Here is an 11,920-nt window from a genome sequence, read left to right on the forward strand (position 1 = left end):
GCACACTTCTTTCACAACAGGTAGGATCACGCCGTTCGCCCACACACACACATTCCTTTCGTTCCACAGCCAGGTAAACAATTTAGTCCTGGAAGGAGAAGTAGAGGTTTAAACCATACACTCCAGCATGAACCCTTGTTTTGTGTTTGCAGTCTGGATTTCCACGAACTGGAATCATGATCACATGAAAATAAAGACACACACACACACACACACACACACACACACACACACACACATAGATATAAAGACAGATTCCAACCTTATTGCCAGGGGTGCATCATTCCAGTTCCGCTTGTTAATTTGAAGCCCATAGGCAACTGCAGCATACATTACTGTATCTTCCAGCAGAGCCTGCATAGAGAGAGGGAGGGAGGGAGGGAGAGAGAGAGAAAAACCACATGGTTACATAAGAAGTCACTATAAAATGGACAGCATCTCATTACTGCTTGTCCTTGGTGATCAGCAGTCAACCGGCCTCGCTGTCCCAGAGAGAGCAAAAAAAGAAAGAAAAGAAGATACAAATGTTACATAAACGCCACTCAACATAAATAAACACTTAGAGGCGAGAAGTGAAACCATGGATTACAACTGATCCTTGATCTGCATCTGATTTTCACAGGCTTCTCTCTTACAAGATCTGTCTGACACCACAGTAATGTGATCATCAGCTCTGATCTGTAACCCCCTCTCTGGTGCCTGGTTATACATCTCATAAAGCAGATGATGCAAGTTGATTGGGATGTGCTCACACTGAAGGCAGAAATTACGATGACATAGAGCTTTACTGGGAGAATAATATTTACCTCATGGGGCTATTGAAACAGACTGAAGACAAACTAAGATGAAGATAGCAGGTCAAACAACAATCCAGGTTGATCAAGTTAATCTAGATTGTGTCTACGTTTTTTGTCCAACTACAGGCTGATTACAGACAGGTGAGTCTGCCCAACACTTTCCACAACAACCACTAGCCAGAGGGGCTAGAGGGGCTATGGAGGGGGTTGGAGTTTATGACCTATACTGTAGCCAGCCACCAGGGGAGCTCTATGTAATTTAGCTTCACTTTTAAGGAGCTATCCTGAATTTTAATACAGTTTAGGTGACAGGCATAAAACATCTGCATAAATCACAAAATGTTTTGGGACAGTAAAACAAATGACAGTAAGACTTGGATATGATATTTTTAAGATTTAAATAATCTATACAATCTCAACCCAAAATATGTTCACACTGCTTTAGAGGCTTCACAGATGAGAACCTCCAATCTGTGTGAATCTTCTTTCATTTTTATTCATTAGCTCAGTTTACTCATTATTATGCTCCACATATACATTTCAAAATCTCATATAGAATTTAAGCAGAAATTCCCATCACTAGAGCCACTACTTCTTACTGGTATTTCAGAACTGGACAACTTGCCTTTAAATTAGACAATCATTCAGTACTTTGGTCATTCTGTGAGCTGTCACAAAAAAAAAAAAAAAAAAAAAAAAACACCAGCCACATCTTGTCAATATATTATTCTCACATGGAAGATATAATGTCCAATACCAAACATCTCCAATTATTATCTGTTCCCTCTTCCATGACATGAATATGACTGGCTGCTTAAAATGCCACATTATTGAAGAGCTGGCTTACATTATATTTTAATCAGCTGGTTTGAGTTCTTGTGCAATAGTAAAACTACCAAAAGGGGGCTCCTTAGCCCCTTTGTCTATTTTTTCCCCCCACTTTGCCTTGCACTAGCATTGGTCACTGAGGGTTAATGCTACATTTGACCCGCATGTAATTATTTTTTAATCCTAACAGCAAACCCAAACAGCAGTTACTTCTCACTGACACCAGAGGTCACAAGCATGCAAAGATCCATCAAGCTTTGAGTGCCTCAATCTAACAGGGGCGTCAAACTTCCTTTCTTCTCCTCGATTTGATTAGAATTTGAACCAGAAACCTTTCTCTTGCCTGCCAGCTTCGCTGAATTACTGCCTTGAGAGAACTTACTGCCTCACGGAGATAAATTTCCTTAAACTTGGCCTGCCAGCGTTTTTATGGCCCAGTGTCAACATAATGGCGATCCCTGAGTAATTTGTATATAAACCTCAAAGGCCCACAGAGTTTTCTGTATGCAGTTCCCCTAAGCAGTCCCGGCTAAGTAGCAGCAGCACTTAGGGGAACTACAGAGAGCAAGGTCTGAGCGAACGTAACTATAGAGTGCGTTCACACACCAGTCAGAACGGAAGAGCCCATATAAACTGCAACCAACTGCACAGTTTACGGTACCTACAACCAACTCCTACAACATTTTGGAAACACATTGTGGTGAGATATTATAGATAATTCTACTGTAGACCTAGAGACTAATAAAAGAAATAATAAAAGAAATAATACACAATATAATAATACACAATAATACAAAACATCAAACAAACTGTGTCAGTTTCTGACATGTCAACGTATAAAATGTGTCGCGTAATTTCTGTCCACTACGTGTACTAAAGAGCAATATTTAAATGAAAAAGGCCCTTCTTCTGTTCTTACTGCATATCAGTGTTAAAAGAACACTGATCAGGCATAACATGACCACCTTCTTAATATCGTGTAAGTCTCTCTTGTGCCTCCAAAACTGTTCTGATTCATCAAAGAATGGACATGGGCCTTCTCAGGGTGTCCTGTGGTGTCTGGAAACAGAAAGTTGTTAGTGGGGGTCTTTGGGTCTTATGAGTTGATTGGAGGGACTTCTATAGATCATCCCATAGATACTTGATCAGTTTGGGATCTAGTGAATTTGGAGGCATCCTGCATTCAGCATCCTGCTGGGGATGGCTGCTACCTTCAAGGAGTGGCATTGCTATGGGTTGGGGGTACCTGGTCTGGTCTAAGTGTGTGGTTTTGCCAGCAAAAATTGTCACATGATGGCCAATGTTATTCACTTCTCCTGTCAGTGGTCATTATGTTATGGCTGATCGGTGTGTACTCCATATGAGTGTGAAAATGAAAATTGCACAATGTTTTACCAGTCTTCAGAAAAATTTTAAAAGTCTGAAAAGTCTGATTGCCACGCATGCCCTCACTACAAATCCCATAAATCACAGCAGGGCATTGAAAGATAGGATTTTAAAGTCGATTGTCAAGTCAGCCATGGTTGCCTACTGGTAGCTGCTGGTTTCCCACACCAAGGGGACTAACCCGCAGACTGCGACTGACAGACAGAAAAGGGAAGTAGGACCAGCAGGGAGCACACAGGCCCTTGATGCAGAGCCACACAGTGGTTGCGTTGTTCCCATTGCCCTTGGACTCAGAGACGTTTATCCCCAGGGTTTGACAGACAGGGGCTGTAGCCAGGGGCGGTAGACATATACAGAGAGCGGGTTACAGCTAGAGTGACTCTTAAGCATTCATATAATGCAACAACTGCAGCGTTAACATGACCACAACCAAGAGGACAGTCTGCATCTAACTGGATGGAGGGAGGCGCCAATTTCCGTCAATGCTAAATAAAACGCTGCGGTTTCCTTAACGATGTAACCACAGCAATTTGACAATGCTGCTTTCATGCCAGCAAACTCGGAACCGTGTGTCGATGTTGATTAATCTCAGGCGTTAGGCTTTTCTGTCTCCAAAGAGGTGTACATCGTGTTCCTGAGTGGCGTCGGAAAGAAGCTGAGGATCCTGCCAAAGAATGTGGTTCCTGGCGTCAACCGAACCTCCCCAACACACACACACACACACAGACACACACACACACACAGACACACACACACACACACACACACACACACACACACACAGGCCCATGGACATCTTCCTGTCCCTGCCTTTTCACCTTTGTGGCTTGGCTATTGGTTTTGGCGAAAGATTTAAGAGTGTTCTGGCCTTTGATATACAGCAGTCCTCTCTTATTCCTCATTTTAGATGTTAAGTATGTTTATCCTTAATCCTACATCACCAACCTCTATTTACGTCATCTTTATTTCCTACGTTACAGGCAAGGTGCAACAACTTGATGCAAGTGGTTCAGCAAACGTTGCGCACTGGGTGAAGAGTCTCTGGAATTCCCGTCAAACGACGACACTCAAATTTATGAACCTCGGCATGAATGCAGAAAATTCCAGGCTGTAACATCAAATTCAGATTTTTATTTGACAGGGGATGAGTAGGATCCAAAGCCACATTGTGTTTTGTGCTATGAATCGCTGGCTAACAAGATTAAGAAATCTGCCAGACTTTCCGACGTTTTCGTAACCTGATCACCTCTCGCTCCTTCGCTCTGTCCAGACCCCACTATAGTTTACTGACAAATCTATGGTGATGTCACTTATAATACTGTAGATTCAAACTGAAAAAATAACTTGACTAAAGGACATATACCAATCAGGCATAACATTTTGATCACGTTCCTAATATTGCGGAAGTCTCCCCTAAGCTTGGATATGACCATTTTTAGAGCTAGAGTTAGGTCAGATTAGATTAAGTTGTTCGTTAGTCAGATGAAAGTCCAATTTTTTATTGACTTAATATGGTATGAAGATGAAGACTGTTTCCACTCAGATGTCAATGCCATATTTGACGTTGCACTGCTGCACGCTTTGTCATCTCCATAAAGACATATGAATGTGACCGGAGTATGGACTGTGGTGAACACAGTCTCGGTAGGAGCGTAGGTACATGGGCGTTCTTAGCAATAGTAGAGGGCGCCTGTGAAAGACCTGATGAAAAGAAATCTGTGTATGTGCGGTCCCAGATTATCACACAGCGCAGATGAAAACCCCAAGGCAAGGGACTTTGCGAGTGCACTTTTGAGTCAGCACAACCGACGAGTCCCGACACTCATTACAAAAGTTATCTCAAGGTTTTTGAGGTGTTAGACTTCAAATGAAATTAGGTTAAAAGAGAAAGAGAGTTTTATCTTTCACTTCAGGGATGTTACCAATATCAAAGGATTATGTGGGGTTTTGTTGACTCTGCAGTTTAAAAGAGAGATGAAGTCAATTTTATATATATATAATTCTGAAGGTGGTGATATTGATTATTTTTTGTCTCTGATTATTTTTGTTTCACCTCCCTCTTTTCTCTTCCTGGCTTCAAGCAGATCTGTCCCCTCATACAACAGTGGGTTGTTCTAAAGGTTTCTTCTTGTCAAAAGGGAGTTTTTCCTTACCACTAAAGCCTTTAGCCTTCCTCAGGGACAGTACCAATGACTAGGTTCTTTACAGAACCCATAGTCATTGGTACTGGCGCTGTATAAATAAAACTGAAAGCAAACCAAAGACAGAAGGTGTAATTGGTGAATCCATTGGACTTCTATTCTATTCTATTCTATTCTGGAATTAAGTGTTACCCCACAACTTTCTACACAACACCATTCCATTCTGTGTTAACAGAACAACAACGTATCTCATTCAAAAAAAGTATACTTGTGACTCATTCACAAGCATTATAAAGGGAAAACAATCAGATTTGTCAAACTGAATGGTGCCAACGGCCAAATTCTACAGACAGTCTTTGAACGTGGGCATTCAAACCAACTTCTTGTCCGGTCCCACACTAGACTCCACATAAGCCATAATAAGATAAAGACGAAATTGGGCAAAGAAGATGGAAATGAATTTGGCACACTGTGTGTAAACCAATACCAAATACCATCAGACAGGCTCTGACATGGAACCCACAGGGGTTCCATGTTAGAAAGAGAGGTCGGCATAAGGTGTTGATCTAGCCTCCCAATTTACTAGATTCCAAACTGATCAAGTATCTGTGTGATGATCTGCAGAGGCCTCTCCCTTCAGGCCCATCAACTGATTTGGATTTGCACAAGGGAGACCAACACAATATTAGGAGGGTTGTCACAATGACATGCCTTATAGGCATATATTCATATTGTATGTTGTATGCTGTGTGTTGACAGAAATATTGAGCGCTCTCTCCATGTTCACATCATCAGGGTAACAGGGTAAGCATTACAGCTTAAGAAGCTTAAGAATTTCCTGACCAAAAGGAGAAGGTTCAAAGAAAATATTCACAGGTTGACTGCAGCGGCTGTCACAACATATCCATTCCAAAACCACAAAAGCAGATGAAATAACAAAAGCAGGTTAGCTTAATTCCCACTGTACTTCAGTAAATGGTAGCTGACCAGAAAATGAGATTATCTAATGCCCTTGTCATAATGAATGGTAGACAAATCCAGGAATCCAGAGGAACCCAGACTAATCTGGAAGGAGGTGGGGGGATAGGGTTATGTGCTGTATGACCACAAGTTGGTGGCAGTGGGCCTGACCACACTCAAACTGATGGTGAACGAAAGAAAGATGGTAGTAGTCTTAATGAATGTAGAAGCTAGTCTTGTAATGCGAAGAAATGCACTCTATTACAAAAACAGAAAAAAGTCAAGAGTTGTTGCTGGGCCTGTAAACATCATATCGATACATGCAGTGAGGCAGCTTCCCACCTTCAGGAAGATCGCTCTGTCTTTAATAATCCCTGCTCCACATGAAACTCTGAATGCAGTCAAGACTTTTGGATTTTCAGGGGCTTTACTCAAATCAATGTCATTGAGCAGACTTTTGTGGTTTTTACTTTCTAGTAAAGCAAAAGCCACAATTGTCTGATCCATGAATTTTCTAGTCGCATACTGTAAAAGAAACCTTCAAAGGACCCTCCATTAAGATCTGATCTGGGCTATCCGACCGCAAGTGACAAGCTTTAGGTATGTTTGTTCCGTTAAGACATCACAAAGGCCCTGTGCTGAAACATTGTCCCAAATAAATCTATTTTACTCCCCCCCCCCCCCCCCCCTCCCCTTTTTTTTTTTTTTTTTTTCAAATTTTTTGTTCCATTGCCAGCACCTCAACAAGGCAATCTGCAGTGTGCATAACTCTTCTCCTACCTCAGACCTGGCATTAAACATGTGTCTCCAAATGCATCTCCAGATCCGATCTTAGTTTTTCATGCTCTCTAGGTAAATAAACCTTGACATTATCTGGGACGCAGTAGCATATTTTAACAGCTGCTGTGTCTAATGGATATCTACTGTTACTGCAAGAAGAGCGATGTTTCATGTGCGTGCATCATGACATTAGCACATGTTATTATTCGTTGAACTTCGGCCTGCCTTTACCAGTTTTAGAGACCGGCACAAAAATCTAACCTGTGAAGTTTGCATATGCAGTGAAGTAAATAAAGACATCGGTAACTGACAAAATACAGAATCATACACGTGTACTAAATACTTTCTTTTGCAATTCTTAGATTTATTCATTTTTTAATTAGATAACAATAACAAGGACAGAATATAAAGTCTCATCACCTACCTCACCTATAGCCCTGCCGAGTATAGTGGGTCTCTAATGTGACTCAGGACTCATTTCGTTCACCCTACCAAAGGAATGCGGACACGTGGACATGTGAGACCCAGATCACCTCCAAATATGGTCAGGAGTCGGATCTCTATGTTATCCCGATGCGTCCCAGAAGTGTTCACACCTTTCTATTACTTGGTCACAAAGCAAAGATCAGATCTTAATGCAAGGTCTGAACAGGCCTTATATTTTCTGCTGGAGCAGAATATGATGACGGCTCCAAACAGGAAAGGCATTTGAGGATCAGGCAGAATGCAGGGCAGCTAAGGGAAGGCAGAGCCCGGAAACTGAGGGCCGACTTAAACGGCAGCTGATTATCCCAGCGCAGATATTTAGCACCTGGCTACGGTCGGACCTGCTGTTGCGGTCGGAACCAGAGTAGGTAGTGTATTTTATTGAGCATACTGTCGCATGAGAAGACAGAGTTGAGGAGGCGAATGAGCGCAAGAGAGCTAGAAATGTCTCTGGCGGCAGAGCAAGCGAGTGGCTGTGGCTAAGGAGGAAACATGCTAGCCAGCGAGCATGCTAAAGGATGTGTTTGGGTATGAGGGTCGTGGTTCAGTCCTGTACCCTCAATCCCCATCCCCTACCCGAACCAGGGTCCATATCCTCATCTCACCCCTTCCAAAACCTGACCGACGCAATTGTGTATTTTGTTGAATAGCAGTAAAAAGGGCTAAGCTAATCTCTCGGTAGTTGAAAGTCACGTGTTTGCGTGTTGGCTGCATGGAGCGGGGTGACTCCAGGACACCGGAACTCACTGTTAAGCCTTCTTCAGGTGTCGTGGGCCTAACTTAACGAAACATCAGTGAAGGGCGGTGCCCACTTGAAAACCCCAATAAGGCTGTTAGCTAAGCTAGTTAGCTGGTGTCTTCTTGGTGGATGCTAGCTGGTAGCTGACTGCTAGCCTGCTGGTCAGTTATCCTGTGTATTAATGAACATCATCTATTAAATAGGTTTGACAGCCCACTCCAGGTCAAATACCTTGGCAAAAGAAATCCACGGTACACGCAGGGTTATTAATCCATACTGGTCAGTGTTTCGTATAGAATCTTCAAATCAAATAGACAAAAAATATTATTTGAATTGAACTACTTAACTGTTTCAGGTACACCTACATGAAAGAGTTTTGCTTTAGAAGTACTTAAATTTGCCTGACAGGGACAGAAGGCATCATCACTGGAGAGAATGAGCATTGTTAAAGCCTACTACTGTTTTACTCGTCAGGTACAATGCCTCATAAAAAATAAAAAAATGCAAAAGTAAAAAATCTGTCTGTACTAATTACACATGAAATGCACAAAGCAGGATTTCTGAAGCACCTATCAGTTTAAAAACAAAACAAAAAAAAACTACTACACTACTGTTACGTTACTGCTCCTCTGCCAAACATAACCTTCCTAGGGGTTAATTAACTCAGTGAGCAGAGGGTAGGATTCAAGGGCAATGAGCCCAACCTCAGACCACGTACAGACACACAAACCTCACAAAACACCCCCGCTTCAGCCAACTGATCTACGAGGATGAATCCTCCAAACACGTGTGCACTCTGACCCCTAAAGCCCTGCTCCCATGATGCCTGAGAGGGACAGAAAAACACAGTCCGGGACCGGACAGGACACTTTGATCTTTAAATAACAGCCTGAAAAACAGCCAGAGGTAGACAAATCAAACCTACATGATCTCAGAGTACTACAACTGCATGTTTTTTTTTTTGTTGTTGTTGTTGTTTTACCGTGCGTGCAGCAGACATGGACTAAAGACTCCAGCGGCCAGGTTTGTTCCCCCAGTCTTCTCCTCTTTTTTATTCTTTTTTAATCTCCTCTGCCTCTGCTTCTGTCACTGCAGCAGTGCTCTCTCCGCCTCGTGCGACCATGAATGAAAAGAGGAACATGACTCACAGATAGCAGTCCCACTCAACCACCACAGGCACACACACAAATAGAGAGTTCCAAGTAATGCCGCGCGCTTACGTATATGTATGTACATTTGTATACGCGGTGTTCCTCTGAAGCGTTCACCTGTGTCACCAGATGAATCATAGCGACGAGGCGGAGAAAGATGACGTATTTGTGGTCAGAACACGCACACAAATAAACATGCAAACACATATTTTTTTAAAGATAAGCAGAGAGGAGAGGAAACAAAATTACCTGCACTCCTCTGCCCAACTGACTTCACAAAAGACTCCAGAAAAGGCACAGTTAGAATGTGAAATCAAGTTGAAAAGAAAGACGGGTCGATGTCATCGGTACCACTTGAACACTGAGATGAAAGAAAGGCCCACAAGTCGTAAAAGTTTATCCCCCAGACAACTGCTGAGAGCATCTTCAAAAAACAAGCTACGAGATATGTCACACCTACAGAGGCACATCTTATTGGCTCACACATAGCAGCTTTTGGGATCAGGAGGCAGGGCTTGGTGTCACTGACGGTGTCTCATTGTTTTCTGCTAGAGGCTGGTGCAATCTGGTTCAGTTACAGCAAACTGTGAAACAAGCAGTTTCAACAAGAGCTCAGGAGGGAACCCATCATGAAAGCACCTGTCTCTTCATTCAGGTCTCAAGTGAATCACTATCAGGAAAGAAAAAAAAAAGGTGAACATGAACTGCTTATTGCAGCTGATTTTAATACGTGGCTGCTGATATCAGAAGACTGACAGCGGTGGTAAAGAGTTGACAGGAAGGGAGGAGAAAGGTGGAGCGAGATATGAACAAAACATCCTGGCCGGGACTCAAAACCAAGACATTTCAGTGCACAGTTAGCACACCCCCCCAGCTGCCAGGGCACCATACAGGACTGGAGTGAGCCAAACTGGGAACACTTTGTTCCCACTTTTTTCCATTGTTGCTTTTTTGTAAAACAAATAAAATGGCTCAATAACATCTTTAAATCCCTCCCTCCCTTCTTTATTCCACATCTGTTCTCCTAATCTCCATTGGTTTCTCCTTAATCATTTCTTTGACTTATATGGTAATGAAAAAATCTCTATATTTTCAACCTTAGTGGCACCCAAAGCATTTTAGATATCTGCATGCCATTACTACCTAAGTCATTCTACCACCTGACTGAGTCACTTGTGGTTTTAGGGTGCGGTACAGTTGGTGTACATATAAAGAGGCGCGCAAAGATGGTGATTGGATACATGGATTTTATGCTCCAGTCCAAATCCTGGAACCACAGCTGCATGCACCCATGAACATAATCCAACACACACACAAAAAACATTTTTGTAGTTGCCAGGGTGAAAATGTTTAAAAGCACCTTCAATACTTTGCAGGTCCACAGAAGTTGTTGTTATCAGGTGGTGTTTGAAACCCAAGGATGCACACCGATGATCATCTACTCTATATCTACCTGTTGTCTACCTGTTGTTGTTCAGTGGTCTCCTCTGAAATTAGTTTCCTCATTAATTAGCAAAGAGAACGCAAGTCAGTTCAAGTGTCGAGCAGCAATTTCCACAATTTCCACTGTGGTGTACTCCGCAATGTTCTGTTATTGAGTGAGTGTGCGCAGAAGACCAAGTAACTGATAACAAAGTAGCAGGGTTACAGATTAACAGAGTAATATAGTAACCCTGAATTCAGATAGGAAGCTGAATTGCTTCAAAGTGCTGCCCACTTCCTTTCTGTGCCCATGCAAACCAATTGGGCTGCTAAGGCCGCATTGCGGAGCTCTGTGGCACGCTTGCAATCTGCAGCAATCATTCCGGCCTCTGATCTATTTCGCCTGTGCCCCTGCGAATCTGGCACAAAATCAGAGCTATCAAGGATAATCGGTTATCAAGGACATGTTATACGTTTCTCATATGAATGGTCAAATCCGCATGTTGTACCCCACCTCTCTTTGCTGTTCTACCAAACGGTATTTCCTAGAGTTTCCATTTCCCCAATATCTTTCCCCCGTGCACGATTACATTTCATAATCTGTCCTTTCCCTAGAAATTGTATCACCGCTGTGTAATTGCTTTAATTAAATTAAATACATATTATTATTGAAAAGATTGAAATTGAGGTCAAGAGAAACAATTCCCAACCTCCCCACCATCATCACAAGCGGAGAGATGGATGCGATTGTTTAACACCTCTCAGGGGAGGGGATAAAATAAATATATCAAATACAGACACTGTCTTGTTGGGTGTAGCGACTAACTGCCTTATCACACATACACGCACATACACACACCTTTTGTATTTTTTGTGTCTGTGTTGGTTTTCTCCGGGTACTGCGGTTTCCTCCCACTTCCTAAGACATGCTCGTTAGGCTGATGGGTGACCCTAAATTGACCCTAGGTGTGAGTGTGAGTGTGAATGGTTGTTTGTCTCTGTGTTAGCCCTGTGATAGGCTGGTGACCTGTCCAGGGTGTACCCCACCTCTCGCCCGATGATGGCTGGGATAGGCTCCAGCAGTCCCCGCGATCCTTGTAAGGATTAAGCGGTATGGAAGATGAGATGATATTTTTTGTACTTTTATATTTTATATAATTTAATACTGTCTCTTAATACTGCTACTCTACTTATCTCATCTCAGGTACCATAGTGTTTTCCCTCCTTAGT

At 42.6% G+C, this 11,920-nt stretch overlaps 1 long non-coding RNA gene across 1 annotated transcript in view; it reads right to left on the reverse strand.

Annotated features, from left to right (window-relative positions):
- The window catches only part of LOC124999926, a 39,558-nt gene extending 27,903 nt beyond the window's left edge, over positions 1-11,655 (reverse strand). The window contains exons 1-2 of the long non-coding RNA XR_007111245.1: positions 9,100-11,655; positions 263-354 (exon numbers count right to left, since the gene is read on the reverse strand). This is a non-coding gene — a long non-coding RNA (uncharacterized LOC124999926). The remainder of the gene's footprint in view (positions 1-262; positions 355-9,099) is intronic.
- Between the last annotated feature and the right edge of the window lie 265 nt (positions 11,656-11,920).

This window comes from Mugil cephalus, chromosome 22, assembly GCF_022458985.1.
Source record: "Mugil cephalus isolate CIBA_MC_2020 chromosome 22, CIBA_Mcephalus_1.1, whole genome shotgun sequence".
NCBI classification, from domain to species: domain Eukaryota; kingdom Metazoa; phylum Chordata; class Actinopteri; order Mugiliformes; family Mugilidae; genus Mugil; species Mugil cephalus.